Raw genomic sequence first — 18,294 nt, 5'->3', positions numbered from 1 at the left:
CAGTTCTGCTGGTCGCACTTGGAAGGATAAACAACAAGTTGAGACACAATCCACTGCAGAAAATTATTTTATAAATCCTTTCTGTAATGTTCCCGGGCATTAACAAAAGGGCAGCTCAAACTCCTGAGAGCGAACAGGAAGGAAGCAGAATTAGGAGCGCAGCTCTGCAGGTGATAGTGGTGACAGTGGCTTCTTGTGTAGCTTTTGGTGACATTATGGAGCGGCTGCTCCGGGGTATTGCTGTGCACCCTGTGGGTGGTCCCGCACTCGCTGTATATACGATGTGGGGGCTCTGGCCCCCTCCGATATGACAGTCCCTCACATTATCTGGTGACCTTTCCTTTGGTCTCGCTGACATTTTCTTAACAGGAATTAAGTGCAGAAAACAAGATACAAACTGTTCAATAAAGACGTGAGAGAGATGGCGACAAAGGAGCGTTTAACTGCCGAGGGGGCCGAGAAATCACAGCGGGGGCTGCACACTGTACCTGGCACTGCGGAGTGTGGGAGGAAGAACAGAAAGTCCTCCATACACCTCACATGTCCTCCTGGGGGTCCTCCATACACCTCACCTGTCCTGCTGGGGGTCCTCCATATACCGGTCCTCCTGGGGGTCCTCCATACACCTCACCTGTCCTGCTGGGGGTCCTCTATACGCCTCACCTGTCCTGCTGGGGGTCCTCCATAAACCTCACCTGTCCTGCTGGGGGTCCTCCATAAACCTCACCTGTCCTGCTGGGGGTCCTCCATACACCTCACCTGTCCTGCTGGAGGTCCTCCATACACCTCACATGTCCTGCTGGAGGTCATCCATACACCTCACATCCATGTCCTGCTGGAGGTCATCCATACACCTCACATCCATGTCCTGCTGGAGGTCCTCCATACACCTCACCTGTCCTCCTGGGGTTCCTCCATACACCTCACATGTCCTGCTGGGGGTCCTCCACACACCGGTCCTCCTGGGGGTCCTCCATACACCTCACCTGTCCTGCTGGGGGTCCTCCATAAATCTCACCTGTCCTGCTGGGGGTCCTCCATACACCTCACCTGTCCTGCTGGGGGTCCTCCATACACCTCACATGTCCTGCTGGGGGTCCTCCATACACCTCACATGTCCTGCTGGAGGTCCTCCATACACCTCACCTGTCCTGCTGGAGGTCCTCCATACACCTCACCTGTCCTGCTGGAGGTCCTCCATACATCTCACATGTCCTGCTGGGGGTCCTCCATACACCTCACATGTCCTGCTGGGGGTCCTCCATACACCTCACCTGTCCTGCTGGGGGTCCTCCATACACCTCACCTGTCCTGCTGGAGGTCCTCCATACACCTCACCTGTCCTGCTGGAGGTCCTCCATACATCTCACATGTCCTGCTGGAGGTCCTCCATACACCTCACATGTCCTGCTGGGGGTCCTCCATACACCTCACATGTCCTGCTGGGGGTCCTCCATATACACCTCACATGTCCTGCTGGAGGTCCTCCATACTCCTCACATGTCCTGCTGGAGGTCCTCCATACACCTCACCTGTTCTGCTGGGTGCACCATACACACCTGTCCTCCTGGGGGTCCTCCATACACCTCACATGTCCTCCTGGGGGTCCTCCATACACCTCACCTGTCCTGCTGGGGGTCCTCCATACACCTCACCTGTCCTGCTGGGGGTCCTCCATAAACCTCACCTGTCCTGCTGGGGGTCCTCCATAAACCTCATCTGTCCTGCTGGGGGTCCTCCATACACCTCACCTGTCCTGCTGGAGGTCCTCCATACACCTCACCTGTCCTGCTGGAGGTCTTCCATACACCTCACATGTCCTGCTGGAGGTCCTCCATACACCTCACATGTCCTGCTGGAGGTCCTCCATACACCTCACATGTCCTGCTGGGGGTCCTCCATACACACCTGTCCTCCTGGGGGTCCTCCATACACCTCACCTGTCATGCTGGGGGTCCTCCATACACACCTGTCCTCCTGGGGGTCCTCCATACACCTCACTTGTCCTCCTGGGGGTCCTCCATACACCTCACCTGTCATGCTGGGGGTCCTCCATACACACCTGTCCTCCTGGGGGTCCTCCATACACCTCACCTGTCCTGCTGGGGGTCCTCCATACACACCTGTCCTCCTGGGGTTCCTCCATACACCTCACCTGTCCTGCTGGGGGTCTTCCATACACACCTGTCCTCCTGGGGGTCCTCCATACACCTCACCTGTTCTGCTGGGGGTCCTCCATACACCTCACATGTCCTGCTGGGGGTCCTCCATACACACCTGTCCTCCTGGGGTTCCTCCATACACCTCACCTGTCCTGCTGGGGGTCCTCCATACACACCTGTCCTCCTGGGGTTCCTCCATACACCTCACCTGTCCTGCTGGGGGTCCTCCATACACACCTGTCCTCCTGGGGGTCCTCCATACACCTCACCTGTTCTGCTGGGGGTCCTCCATACACCTCACATGTCCTGCTGGGGGTCCTCCATACACACCTGTCCTCTTGGGGTTCCTCCATACACCTCACCTGTCCTGCTGGGGGTCCTCCATACACACCTGTCCTCCTGGGGGTCCTCCATACACCTCACCTGTCCTGCTGGGGGTCCTCCATACACACCTGTCCTCCTGGGGGTCCTCCATACACCTCACCTGTCCTGCTGGGGGTCCTCCATACACCTCACATGTCCTGCTGGGGGTCCTCCATACACACCTGTCCTCCTGGGGGTCCTCCATACACCTCACCTGTTCTGCTGGGGGTCCTCCATACACCTCACATGTCCTGCTGGGGGTCCTCCATACACACCTGTCCTCTTGGGGTTCCTCCATACACCTCACCTGTCCTGCTGGGGGTCCTCCATACACACCTGTCCTCCTGGGGGTCCTCCATACACCTCACCTGTCCTGCTGGGGGTCCTCCATACACACCTGTCCTCCTGGGGTTCCTCCATACACCTCATCTGTCCTGCTGGGGGTCCTCCATACACACCTGTCCTCCTGGGGGTCCTCCATACACCTCACGTGTCCTGCTGGGGGTCCTCCATACACCTCACATGTCCTGCTGGGGGTCCTCCATACACACCTGTCCTCCTGGGGTTCCTCCATACACCTCACCTGTCCTGCTGGGGGTCCTCCATACACACCTGTCCTCCTGGGGTTCCTCCATACACCTCACCTGTCCTGCTGGGGGTCCTCTATACACACCTGTCCTCCTGGGGGTCCTCCATACACCTCACCTGTCCTGCTGGGGGTCCTCCATACACACCTGTGCTCCTGGGGTTCCTCCATACACCTCACCTGTGCTGCTGGGGGCCCTCCATACACCTCACCTGTCCTGCTGGGGGTCCTCCATACACACCGGTCCTCCTGGGGGTCCTCCGTACACCTCACCTGTCCTGCTGGGGGTCCTCCATACACCTCACCTGTCCTGCTGGGGGTCCTCCATACACACCTGTCCTCCTGGGGGTCCTCCATACACACCGGTCCTCCTGGGGGTCCTCCGTACACCTCACCTGTCCTGCTGGGGGTCCTCCATACACACCTGTCCTCCTGGGGGCCCTCCATACACCTCACCTGTCCTGCTGGGGGTCCCTCATACACACCTGTCCTCCTGGGGGTCCTCCGTACACCTCACCTGTCCTGCTTGGGGCCCCTGTGGTAACTGATCCTGTTTGAGCACTGCCACTCTTCAGTAATAGACAGTACAGTATTTGCTCTGTGCTGTGATCTACGGCATCTTCTATGGCCAACTTTTTTCGCTTGCGGTTAACCCCTCGCCTACCAGCGTGTCATGTTGATCCACCTCATCAACAATGTCTCTTGTTGTAATCTAATTACCAGCTTTGCTTTCATCCGATTATCTGCGTCCCCCCTCTGCAGGGTGGCACTGTAGTTCTAGTCCCCTTTCTCTCTGAAGAGACAATTTGCATATTTCCCAGAGGAGCATTGCAGCTTAAAAGTCTCCTCATCTTGGCATGTCAGGCTTGACATGTCACTCTCCGCAAGGAGAAACGTTACCCCTTGGATCCTGTTCAGACGCCTCTCACCCAGCCAAACCAGATCTCACACTTTGCACTAATGAGGGGCAGTACGCCGAAACACTGTTTACTCATACAGGGCACAAATGATAGGAAGCTATAAAGGAGGTGAATAATGGCGGCAAACAGTGCGAGCACTGCCCCAACGAGCCCACAGTACAGAACGATACACCGGCGTTACCCACCATATACTACAACCGGAGAAACAGTCCCAAGCAGAGCTCACAATGTCGTCCACCAGCTCAGCTCGGGGTGGCGGAATTATTTTGCCACCTTCATTTAAGGAGCTTCTTCTCCTCCTCAGACAATATCTACTTGCTAGAAGGGACCTTCACAATAAGTGGACACAACAGTGCTTGTATCCGGAGGTGATCAATCGCCTGCAGCACCCCCCGCAGGGGTAATGAAGCATTACGGTGTACACTCATATCACAGGGTAATACAGGACAGGACGGGTTGGAGCCTGCAGTCTGGCGACTTTCACACTAGTCCGTCGGTACGGGCCGTCGCAAACCATCGGCCCGACGGACAGTGTGTTAATGTAGCACAACGTAGGCAGCGGAGGCAGTTTTACGACGCATCTGCTGCCCATTGTGAGTACCGGGGAGGAGGGGGCGGAGTTTCGGCCGCGCATGCGCGGTCGAAAATGGCGGACACGACGCACAAAAAAAAGTTACATGGAACGTTTTTTTGTGCCGACGGTCCGCCAAAACACGGCGCATCCGTCACACGACAGATGCGACGTGTGGCAATGCGTCGCTAATGCAAGTGTATGGAGAAAAAAACGCATCCTGCGGTCAAATTTGCAGGATGCGTTTATTCTCCAAAACGATGCATTGCGACGTGCGTCACACGACGCTAATGTGAAAGTAGCCTAAGGGAAATGTAGGAGCCGGAGACGATGTAGTGGCCGCAGACTGCAGACGCCCTCAGTTACATAGGAAATTATCGCCTCTGCCCATACAACCTCCGCTCCAAGAAACTGGCAAAGCGAGCGGCCGTCACAAGGCGAGCATCAGACACGAGGAGAGCGGCAGACATGAGGAGAGAGGCAGACAAGGGGCGAGCAGCAGTCACGAGGAGAACAGCAGACACGAGGAGAGCGGCAGTCACAAGGCGAGCATCAGACACGGGACGAACAGCAGACACGAGGAGAGCGGCAGACATGAGGAGAGAGGCAGACAAGGGGCGAGCAGCAGTCACGACGAGAACAGCAGACACGAGGAGAACAGCAGACACGAGGAGAGCGGCAGTCACGGAGAGGGCGGCAGACACAGCGTGGGCGTCAGACACAGGGAGGGCGACAGACACGGGGAGGGCGGCAGAAACGAGGCAAGCGGCAGACACCGAGAGAGCGGCAGACACGAGGAGAGCGGCAGACACGGGGAGAACGGCAGACACGGAAAGAGCGGCAGACACGGGGAGAACGGCAGACACGGGAATAGCGGCAGACACGGGAAGAGCGGCAGACACGGGAAGAGCAGCAGACACGGAAAGAGCGGCAGACACAGGGAGGGGGCAGACACGAGGAGAACAGCAGACACGAGGAGAACAGCAGACACGGGGAGGGCGGCAGACACGGGGAGGGCGGCAGAAACGAGGCAAGCAGCAGACACGAGGAGGGTGGCAGACACAAGGACAAATACTGCAAAATTTCCTGACACTTAGATCAGTGAACATTGGATTGTGCACGAGGAGAACGGCAGTCAAAAGGCGAGCATCAGACACGGGGCAAACAGCTGACACGAGGAGGGCGGCAGACACGGGGAGAGCGGCAGACACGCGGAGAGCGGCAGACACGGGGAGAGCGGCAGACACAAGGAGAACGGCAGACAAGAAGAGAACGGCAGACAAGGGGAGGGCGGCAGACACGAGGAGAACGGCAGATACGGTGAGAGCGGCAGACACGGGGAGAACGGCAGACACGGGGAGAGGGGCAGACACGGGGAGAACGGAAGACACGAGGAGGGCGGCAGACACGGGGAGAACGGCAGACACGGGGAGGGCGGCAGACACGGGGAGGGTGGCAGACACGAGGAGAAAGGCAGTCACAAGACGAGCACGAGGAGAATGGCAGACACGAGGCGAGCGGCAGACACGAGGAGGGTGGCAGACATGAGGACAAATACTGCAGAATTTCCTGACACTAAGGCTACTTTCACACTAGCGTTAACTGCAATCCGCCACAATGCGTCGTTTTGCCAAAAAAACGCATCCTGCAAAAGTGCTTGCAGGATGCGTTTTTTCCCCATAGACTAACATTAAGCGACGTATTGCGACGGATTGACACACGTCGCAACCGTCGGGCGACGGTTGCGCCGTGTTGTGGCGGACAGTTGGGACCAAAAAACGCTACATGTAACGTTTTTTGCTCACGACGGTCCGCTTTTTCCGACCGCGCATGCGCAGCCGGAACTCCGCCCCCACCTCCCCGCACGTCCCCGCACCTCACAATGGGGCAGCGGATGCGCTGGAAAAATGCATCCGCTGCCCCCGTTGTGCGGCGGAGACAACGCTAGCATCGGGAACCTCGGCCCGACGCACTGCGACGGACCGAGCCCGACGCTAGTGTAAAAGTAGCCTTAGATTAATGAACATCAGATTGTGCACATCATTTGCTGACGCAGCGAAGCCTCGGAGCAGACAACGACCGATGCACAATCAGCAGAGATGACACAGCAGTCAGGACCGTCACCGGCTCATTCACCAACGGAGGGGAATTATGTCTGATCACAGGCTCAGTAATGCAGTAATACAATGTGAACTCTGCTCTAGTCACCTGCAGAGTTGCAAACATGTATTTTGGACAATTTTTTATGTCAATGTTGAACCCTTTATGACTATGTTACATATGGAAGAAGATACTCTGCAATTACCCCTATAATCTTCATATATAAAAGGTACACAAAATATTCTCTCTACCTGCAGCCACCACTAGAGGGAGCTCAGAAGATTAATATAGATATTACAATAAACCGAGCAAGGAAAATAATCCAAAAGCTCCACCACGTGGTGACTGCACCAATATCTTATGCATGACTGAACGCAAGGAGCTCCCCCTAGTGGTGGCTGCAGACAGGATCTCATCATGTATCTCTGCATACAGGGAGCTCCCCCTAGTGGTGACTGCAGACAGGATCTTATCATGTATCTCTGTATACAGGGAGCTCCCCCTATTGGTGGCTGCAGACAGGATCTTATCATGTATCTCTGTATACAGGGAGCTCCCCCTAGTGGTGGCTGCAGACAGGATCTTATCATGTATCTCTGTATTCAGGGAGCTCCCCCTAGTGGTGGCTGCAGACAGAATATTATCATGTATCTCTGTATACAGGGAGCTCCCCCTAGTGGTGGCTGCAGACAGGACCTTATCTGTTATGACCTGGTGGTTAAGAGGCCACACTGATATGACCTGGTGGCTAAAACGCAACATAGGACGAGCTCTGAGGAGGTGGTATCTGTACTGACCGCAGGCCCTAATCCTAACAACAACACTAGTAATAGCCGTGGGATGTTCCTGACTCTCCCTAGACACCTCTTCACAGCCTAAGAACTAACTACCCCTAGAGAAGGAAATAGAAAGCTATCTTGCCTCAGAGAAAACCCCCAAAAGGAAAGATAGCCCCCCACAAATATTGACTGTGAGTGGAGAGGGAAATGACGTACACAGAAATGAAATCAGATTTAAGCAAAGGAGGACTATACTAAACTTGATAGACAGAGAGAGAAGGATACTGTGCGGTCAGTATTAAAAACTACAAAAATCCACGCAGAGTTTACAAAAATGAACTCCACACCGACTCACGGTGTGGAGGGGCAAATCTGATTCCCCAGAGCTTCCAGCTAGCCTGAATATGACATAGTGACAAGCTGGACAAAAAGAGACATGTTTGCAAAGCAATAGAGTCCAAAGCAAATGGACAAACAAGAACTAGCAAAAACTTATCTTTTGCTGACAAGGACAGGCCATATGAGAAATCCAAGGAGAGAACCAAATCCAACCAAGAACATTGACAGCTGGCGTGAACTAAAGCCCAGAGCAGGTTTAAATAACAAACCCAGGCAAGGCGATCAGTGAAGGCAGCTGCTACAGCTACCTAAAGGAGCAGCAGTTCCACTCGAAACCACCAGAGGGAGCCCAAGGGCAGAACTCACAAAAATACCATTAGCAACCACAGGAGGGAGCTCCAGAACGGAATTCACAACACTTATCATGTATCTCTGCAAACAGGGAGCTCCCCCTAGTGGTGACTGCAGACACGATCTTATCATGTATCTCTGTATACAGGGAGCTCCCCCTACTGGTGGCTGCAGACAGAATCTTATCATGTATCTCTGTATACAGGGAGCTCCCCCTAGTGGTGGCTGCAGACAGGATCTTATCATGTATCTCTGTATACAGGGAGCGCCCCCTAGTGGTGACTGCAGACAGGATCTTATCATGTATCTCTGTATACAGGGAGCTCCCCCTAGTGGTGACTGCAGACAGGATCTTATCATGTATCTCTGTATACAGGGAGCTCCCCCTAGTGGTGGCTGCAGACAGGATCTTATCATGTATCTCTGTATACAGGGAGCTCCCCCTAGTGGTGACTGCAGACAGGATCTTATCATGTATCTCTGTATATAGGGAGCTCCCCCTAGTGGTGACTGCAGACAGGATCTTATCATGTATCTCTGTATACAGGGAGCTCCCCCTAGTGGTGACTGCAGACAGGATCTTATCATGTATCTCTGTATACAGGGAGCTCCCCCTAGTGGTGACTGCAGACAGGATCTTATAATGTATTATTATTATTATTATTATTTATTGTTATAGCGCCATTTATTCCATGGCGCTTTACATGTAAGGAGGGGTATAAATAATAAAAACAAGTACAATAATCTTAAACAATACAAGTCATAACTGGTACAGGAGGAGAGAGGACCCTGCCCGCGAGGGCTCACAATCTACAAGGGATGGGTGAGGATACAGTAGGTGAGGATAGAGCTGGTCATGCAGCGGTTTGGTTGATCGGTGGTTACTGCCGGTTGTAGGCTTGTCGGAAGAGGTGGGTCTTCAGGCTCTTTTTGAAGGTTTCGATGGTAGGTGAGAGTCTAATATGTTGTGGTAGAGGGTTCCAGAGTAAGGGTGATGCGCGAGAGAAATCTTGTATGCGATTGTGAGAAGAGGAGATAAGAGGGGAGTAGAGAAGGAGATCTTGTGAGGATCGGAGGTTGCGTGTAGGTAAGTACCGGGAGACGAGGTCACAGATGTATGGAGGAGACAGGTTGTGGATGGCTTTGTACGTCATGGTTAGGGTTTTGTACTGTAGTCTCTGGGCAATGGGGAGCCAGTGAAGGGATTGACAGAGGGGAGAGGCCGGGGAATAGCGGGGGGACAGATGGATTAGTCAGGCAGCAGAGTTTAGAATAGATTGGAGGGGTGCGAGAGTGTTAGAGGGGAGGCCACAGAGCAGGAGGTTGCAGTAGTCAAGGCGAGAGATGATGAGGGCATGGACTAGGGTTTTTGCAGATTCTTGGTTGAGGAATGTACGGATTCGTGAAATATTTTTGAGTTGAAGGCGGCAGGATGTGGAAAGGGCTTGGATATGTGGTTTGAAGGAGAGATCAGCGTCAAGGATTACTCCGAGGCAGCGAGCTTGTGGGACTGGGGAGAGTGGGCAGCCATGTACTGTAATGGATAGGTTCGTTGGGGGGTCGCGTGAGATGGGGGAAAGATGATGAATTCTGTTTTGTCCATGTTAAGTTTCAGAAATCTAGCGGAGAAGAAGGATGAAATAGTGGACAGACATTGAGGGATTCTGGTTAGTAGGGAGGTGATATCTGGTCCAGAGATGTAGATCTGTGTGTCATCAGCATAGAGGTGATACTGAAAGCCATGAGATTCTATGAGCTGTCCCAGGCCGAAGGTGTAAATGGAGAAGAGCAGGGGCCCAAGGACTGAACCTTGTGGGACTCCGACAGATAGGGGCGAGGTGAGGAGGTGGTGTGTGAGTGGGAGACGCTGAATGTCCGGTCTGTTATGTATGATGAGATCCAGGATAGGGCCAAGTGTGTGATGCCAAGGGATGAGAGGGTCTGTAATAATAGGGAATGGTCCACTGTGTCAAAGGCAGCCGACAGGTCGAGGAGGAGGAGGACAGAGTAGTGTTGCTTGCTCTTGGCTGTTAAGAGGTCATTGGTGACCTTAGTTAGGGCAGTTTCAGTGGAGTGGTGTGACCGGAAGCCAGATTGTAAGCGGTCAAAGAGGGAGCAAGAAGAGAGATGGGAGGACAGTTCAAAATGGACGAGTTGTTCAAGTAGGTTGGAGGCATAGGGGGAGAAGTGATATAGGGCGATAGCTAGATACAGAGGATGGGTCAAGAGAGGACTTTTTGAGGATAGGTGTGATTGAGGCATGTTTAAAGCTTGAGGGGAAAACACCAGTTGTTAGTGATAGGTTGAAGAGATGGGTTAGGGTTGGGATGAAGACTGTGGTGAGGTTTGGGATGAAGTGGGATTAAGTGCACAGGTGGTGAGATGCGATCTTGAGAGTAGAGTGGAGAGTTGATCTTCTGTAATGGTGGAGAAGTTGGTTTTGGAGGTGGAGGGCTGGGAAGTCGGGAGGAAGGGCTCTGGGGGTTGTTGACCAAAACTGTCTCTGATGTTATCAATCTTCTGCTTGAAAAATGAGGCAAAGTCTTCAGCTGAGATAAGTGGGGAGGGAGGAGGTGCTGGGGGACGGAGGAGAGTATTGAAGGTGTTGAATAACTGTTTAGGGTTGTGAGACAGGGAGGATATGAGAGATGAGAAGTAGGTTTGTTTAGCTGTGGCGAGTGTGGTCTTGAAAGTAGTGAGGGACTGTTTGAATGCGATGAAGTGCTTGTTGGAGTGGGATCTTTTCCATCTGCACTCAGCAGCCCTGGAAGCTCGCCTCAGTTCTTTGGTCAGGCTGGTGTGCCAGGGCTGTCTGTTGATTTTGGAGCTTTGGTATGTGTAAGTGGGGCAGCAGATTCCAAAGCTACAGCTATTGTGGTGTTATATAGAGAGGCAGCGTCATCCGCATTGTGTAAGGAACTTACCGTATATACTCGAGTATAAGCCGAGATTTTCAGCCCAAATTTTTGGACTGAAAGTGCCCCCTCGGCTTATACTCAAGTCATGATCGGTGGTGGGGTCGGCGGGTGAGCACTGTCATATACTTACCTGCTTCCGGGGCTCCTGGCGCCCCCCCTGCACGTCCCACTGTCTCCGGGTGCAGCAGGTCTTCCCCTGAGTGGTCACGTGGGACCGCTTATTAGAGAAATGAATAGGCTGCTCCACCTCCCATAGGGGCGGAGCCGCTTATTCATTTCTCTAATGAAGCGGTGCCGGTGACCGCTGATAGAGAAAGAGGCTGCGGCACCGAAGACCAGCTGTCCGGGGGAAGGAGCGGGACGCCGGGAGCAGGTAAGTATTACATATTCACCTGTCCTCGTTCCACACGCCGGGCGTCGCGCCATCTTCCCGGCGTCTCTCCTCACTGACTGTTCAGGTCAGAGGGCGCGATGACGCGTATAGTGTGCGCGCCGCCCTCTGCCTGATAAGTCAGTGCGGAGAGACGCCGGGAAGATGGCGCCGAGGAGCTGCAAGCAAGAGAGGTGAGTATGTGTTTTTTTTTTTTTTATTGCAGCAGCAGCACAGCTTTATGTGGAGCATCTATGGGGCAATGGTGCAGAGCACTATATGGCACAGCTATGGGGCAACGGTGCAGAGCACTATATGGCATAGCTATGGGGCAACGGTGCAGAGCACTATATGGCACAGCTATGGGGCAACGGTGCAGAGCACTATATGGCACAGCTATGGGGCAACGGTGCAGAGCACTATATGGCATAGCTATGGGGCAACGGTGCAGAGCACTATATGGCATAGCTATGGGGCAATGGTGCAGAGCACTATATGGCATAGCTATGGGGCAATGGTGCAGAGCACTATATGGCACAGCTATGGGGCAACGGTGCAGAGCACTATATGGCATAGCTATGGGGCAACGGTGCAGAGCACTATATGGCATAGCTATGGGGCAATGGTGCAGAGCACTATATGGCACAGCTATGGGGCAACGGTGCAGAGCACTATATGGCATAGCTATGGGGCAACGGTGCAGAGCACTATATGGCATAGCTATGGGGCAACGGTGCAGAGCACTATATGGCATAGCTATGGGGCAACGGTGCAGAGCACTATATGGCATAGCTATGGGGCAACGGTGCAGAGCATTATATGGCACAGCTATGGGGCAACGGTGCAGAGCACTATATGGCACAGCTATGGGGCAACGGTGCAGAGCACTATATGGCACAGCTATGGGGCAACGGTGCAGAGCACTATATGGCACAGCTATGGGGCAACGGTGCAGAGCACTATATGGCACAGCTATGAGGCAACGGTGCAGAGCACTATATGGCACAGCTATGAGGCAACGGTGCAGAGCACTATATGGCACAGCTATGGGGCAACGGTGCAGAGCACTATATGGCAGAGCTATGGGGCAACCGTGCAGAGCATTATATATATGGCACAGCTATGGGGCAACGGTGCAGAGCATTATATATATGGCACAGCTATGGGGCAACGGTGCAGAGCATTGTATATATGGCACAGCTTTATGTGGAGTATCTATGGGGCAACGGTGCAGAGCATTGTATATATGGCACAGCTTTATGTGGAGTATCTATGGGGCCATAATGAACGGTGCAGAGCATTATATATGGCACAGCTTTATGTGGAGCATCTATGGGGCCATAATGAATGGTATGGAGTATCTATTTCTAATTTTGAAATTCACCGGTACCTGCTGCATTTTCCACCCTAGGCTTATACTCGAGTCAATAAGTTTTCCCATTTTTTTGTGGCAAAATTAGGGGGGTCGGCTTATACTCGGGTCGGCTTATACTCGAGTATATACGGTATATCTGTGAGAGGGAGGAGGGATTCAGAGAATGAATGTAGGTCAAGATGTTTAAGATTTCTGTGAGGGTGTGAAAGTTTGTGGGGTGGGGATTGTAGACATGGAGTGGAGAGGGAAGAGAATGTGAGAAGGTTGTGGTCAGAGAGAGGAAGAGGTGAGTTAGAGAGGTTAGATAGGGAGCAGAGGCGGGTGAAGATGAGGTCCAGTGTGTGACCATCTTTGTGGGTGGCTGTAGAAGACCATTGAGTGAGGCCGAAGGAGGAAGTGAGAGACAGAAGTTTAGTGGCAGCTGAGAGAAAAGTATCAATGGGGATATTGAAGTCGCCCATGATGATAGTGGGGATGTCCGCAGAAAGGAAATGAAATAGCCAGGTGGTGAAGTGGTCAAAGAAGGTGGTGGCTGGCCCTGGGGGGCGGTAAATGACAGCCAGTTGGGGGTTGGAGGGACCTGCAGTCCTATGTAACACCACAGATAACACAGTGATATCTCTCTGATTACAGATAATGTAGTAGACGTCACCTGCAGTCCTATGTAACACCACAGATAACAGTGATATCTCTCTGATTACAGATAATGTAGTAGATGTCCCTGCAGTCCTATGTAACACCACAGATAACACAGTGATAACTCTCCGAGTACAGATAATGTAGTAGATGTCACCTGCAGTCCTATGTAACACCACAGATAACTGTGATAACTCTCCGAGTACAGATAATGTAGTAGATGTCACCTGCAGTCCTATGTAACACCACAGATAACAGTGATAACTCTCCGAGTACAGATAATGTAGTAGATGTCACCTGCAGTCCTATGTAACACCACAGATAAAAGTTTGCATTATTTTTCTATAATTACACACGAGTTTCACCTCTGATGATCGCTCAGCAGTAGTGATGAGCGAGTGTACTCGTTGCTCGGGTGATCTCCGAGTATTGTGACTGCTTGGAGATTTCGTTTTCCTTGCCGCAGCTGCATGATTTACAACTATTAGCCAGCCTGAGTACATGTGGGGATTCACTAGCAACCAGTCAACCCCCCACATGTACTCAGGCTGGCTAATAGTTGTAAATCATGCAGCTGCCGCAAGGAAAACGAAATCTCCAAGCAGTCACAATACTCGGAGATCACCCGAGCAACGAGTATACTCACTCATCACTACTCAGCAGTCATCAGTCATCAGATGAAGGACAGGACAGACATGTGGTTGATAAAATCCAATCGCCGAACAGCAGAGCAAGAAATTCTATCAGATCTCGAGGTCAGGAATTATATCAATACTAGATGGTGGCCCGATTCTATCGCATCGGGTATTCTAGAATATGTACGTATGTATAGAGCAGCCACATAGTATATAGCACAGGCCACGTAACACAGACAGTCACGTAGCATATAGGAGCCATGTAGTATATAGCATCCACGTAGTATATAACACAGCCACATAGTATATAACACAGCCACGTAGTGTAACACAGCCACATAGTATATAACACAGCCACGTAGTATATAACACAGCCACGTAGTATAACACAGCCACGTAGTATAACACAGCCACGTAGTATATAGCACAGCCACGTAGTATATAGCACAGCCACGTAGTATATAGCACAGCCACGTAGTATATAGCACAGCCACGCGAGACCGCTAAGTCATCAGGGTAATTTCGCAATGCATCTCTGGGAATGGAAGCTGGCGGCAGCATCGAGCGCATTGGTGAGAAAAGCACAATTTTTTTTTTTTTTTTAACTTTATATCTTTTTACTATTGATGCTGCATAGGCAGCATCAATAGTAAAAAGTTAGTCACACAGGGTTAATAGCACCGTTAACGGAGTGTGTTACACCGCGGCATAACGCGGTCCGTTAACGCTGCCATTAACCCTGTGTGAGCACTGACTGGAGGGGAGTATGGAGCGGGCACTGGCTGGATGGAAGTAGGGAGGGGCGAATTTGCGGCCGGCCGTGACCAATCAGCGATGCGGGATTTCCATTACAGACAGACAGACAGAAGTACCCCTTAGACGATTATATAGATAGATAATGGGAAGAGCAGGAAAAGACGACAATAACCAGAGGCCAAGACTCACAAGATCCATGTCTGCCTACAGTGCAAGACACCAGAGAGACGATACTACAATTTTACTTGACGTAGCCTACTCCAGAGCTGCACTCACTATTCTGCTGGTGCAGTCACTGTGTACATACATTACATTACTGATCCTGAGTTACATCCTGTATTATACCCCAGAGCTGCACTCACTATTCTGCTGGTGCAGTCACTGTGCACATACATTACTGATCCTGAGTTACATCCTGTATTATACCCCAGAGCTGCACTCACTATTCTGCTGGTGCAGTCACTGTGTACATACATTACATTACTGATCCCGAATTACATCCTGTATTATACTTCAGAGCTGCACTCACTATTCTGCTGGTGCAGTCACTGTGTACATACATTACATTACTGATCCTGAGTTACATCCTGTATTATACTCCAGAGCTGCACTCACTATTCTGCTGGTACAGTCACTGTGTACATGCATTACATTACTGATCCTGAGTTACATCCTGTATTATACTCCAGAGCTGCACTCACTATTCTGCTGGTACAGTCACTGTGTACATACATTACATTACTGATCCTGAGTTACCTCCTGTATTATACCCCAGAGCTGCACTCACTATTCTGCTGGTACAGTCACTGTGTACATGCATTACATTACTGATCCTGAGTTACATCCTGTATTATACCCCAGAGCTGCACTCACTATCCTGCTGGTGCAGTCACTGTGTACATACATTACATTACTGATCCTGAGTTACCTCCTGTATTATACTCCAGAGCTGCACTCACTATTCTGCTGGTGCAGTCACTGTGTACATACATTACATTACTGATCCTGAGTTACATCCTGTATTATACCCAGAGCTGCACTCACTATTCTGCTGGTGCAGTCACTGTGTACATACATTACATTACTGATCCCGAGTTACCTCCTGTATTATACCCAGAGCTGCTCTCACTATTCTGCTGGTGCAGTCACTGTGTACATACATTACATTACTGATCCTGAGTTACATCCTGTATTATACCCCAGAGCTGCACTCACTATTCTGCTGGTGCAGTCACTGTGTACATACATTACATTACTGATCCTGAGTTACATCCTGTATTATACCCCAGAGCTGCACTCACTATTCTGCTGGAGCAGTCACTGTGTACATACATTTCAATACTGATCCTGAGTTATATCCTGTATTATACCCTACAGCTGCACTCACTATTCTGCTGGTGCAGTCACTGTGTACATACATTACATTACTGACCCTGAGTTACATCCTGTATTATACCCCAGAGCTGCACTCGCTATTCTGCTGGTGCAGTCACTGTGTACATACATTACATTACTGATCCTGAGTTACATCCTGTATTATACCCTAGAGCTGCACTCACTATTCTGCTGGTGCAGTCACTGTGTACATACATTACATTACTGATCCTGAGTTACATCCTGTATTATACTCCAGAGCTGCACTCGCTATTCTGCTGGTGCAGTCACTGTGTACATACATTACATTACTGATCCTGAGTTACATCCTGTATTATACTCTAGAGCTGCACTCACTATTCTGCTGGTGCAGTCACTGTGTACATACATTACATTACTGATCCTGAGTTACATCCTGTATTATACCCTAGAGCTGCACTCACTATTCTGCTGGTGCAGTCACTGTGTACATACATTACATTACTGATCCTGAGTTACATCTTGTATTATACTCCAGAGCTGCGCTCACTATTCTGCTGGTGCAGTCACTGTGTACATACATTACATTACTGATCCTGAGTTACATCTTGTATTATACTCCAGAGCTGCGCTCACTATTCTGCTGGTGCAGTCACTGTGTACATACATTACATTACTGATCCTGAGTTACATCCTGTACTATACCCCAGAGCTGCACTCGCTATTCTGCTGGTGCAGTCACTGTGTACATACATTACTGATCCTGAGTTACATCCTGTATTATACCCTAGAGCTGCACTCACTATTCTGCTGGTGCAGTCACTGTGTACATACATTACATTACTGATCCTGAGTTACATCCTGTATTATACCCCAGAGCTGCACTCACTATTCTGCTGGAGCAGTCACTGTGTACATACATTACATTACTGATCCTGAGTTACATCCTGTATTATACCCTAGAGCTGCACTCACTATTCTGCTGGTGCAGTCACTGTGTACATACATTACATTACTGTTCCTGAGTTACATCCTGTATTATACCCCAGAGCTGCACTCACTATTCTGCTGGAGCAGTCACTGTGTACATACATTACATTACTGATCCTGAGTTACATCCTGTATTATACCCTAGAGCTGCACTCACTATTCTGCTGGTGCAGTCACTGTGTACATACATTACATTACTGATCCTGAGTGACATCCTGTATTATACCCCAGAGCTGCACTCACCATTCTGCTGGTACAGTCACTATGTACATACATTACATTACTGATCCTGAGTTACATCCTGTATTATACCCCAGAGCTGCACTCACTATTCTGCTGGAGCAGTCACTGTGTACATACATTACATTACTGATCCTGAGTTACATCCTGTATTATACCCTAGAGCTGCACTCACTATTCTGCTGGTACAGTCACTGTGTACATACATTACATTACTGATCCTGAGTTACCTCCTGTATTATACTCCAGAGGTGCACTCACTATTCAGCTGGTGCAGTCACTGTGTACATACATTACATTACTGATCCTGAGTTACATCCTGTATTATACCCCAGAGCTGCACTCACTATTCTGCTGGTGCAGTCACTGTGTACATACATTACATTACTGATCCTGAGTGACATCCTGTATTATACCCCAGAGCTGCACTCACTATTCTGCTGGTACAGTCACTATGTACATACATTACATTACTGATCCTGAGTTACATCCTGTATTATACTCCAGAGCTGCACTTGCTATTCTGCTGGAGCAGTCACTGTGTACATACATTACATGACTGATCCTGAGTTACATCCTGTATTATACTCCAGAGCTGCACTCACTATTCTGCTGGTGCAGTCACTGTGTACATACATTACATTAGTGATCCTGAGTGACATCCTGTATTATACCCCAGAGCTGCACTCACTATTCTGCTGGTACAGTCACTATGTACATACATTACATTACTGATCCTGAGTTACATCCTGTATTATACTCCAGAGCTGCACTCACTATTCTGCTGGTGCAGTCACTGTATACATACATTACATTACTGATCCTGAGTTACCTCCTGTATTATACTCCA

General features: G+C 50.7%; 1 protein-coding gene across 4 annotated transcripts in view; it reads right to left on the bottom strand.

Annotated features, from left to right (window-relative positions):
* FAM219A (family with sequence similarity 219 member A) overlaps positions 1-18,294 on the bottom strand; it is a 122,276-nt gene that overhangs the window by 21,293 nt on the left and 82,689 nt on the right. The window lies entirely within an intron of this gene.

This window comes from Ranitomeya variabilis, chromosome 1 (genome assembly GCF_051348905.1).
Source record: "Ranitomeya variabilis isolate aRanVar5 chromosome 1, aRanVar5.hap1, whole genome shotgun sequence".
Taxonomy (NCBI): Eukaryota; Metazoa; Chordata; class Amphibia; order Anura; family Dendrobatidae; genus Ranitomeya; species Ranitomeya variabilis.
The sequence above is the reverse complement of the archived record's forward strand: the minus strand, read 5'-3'. Positions and strand labels throughout refer to the sequence as shown.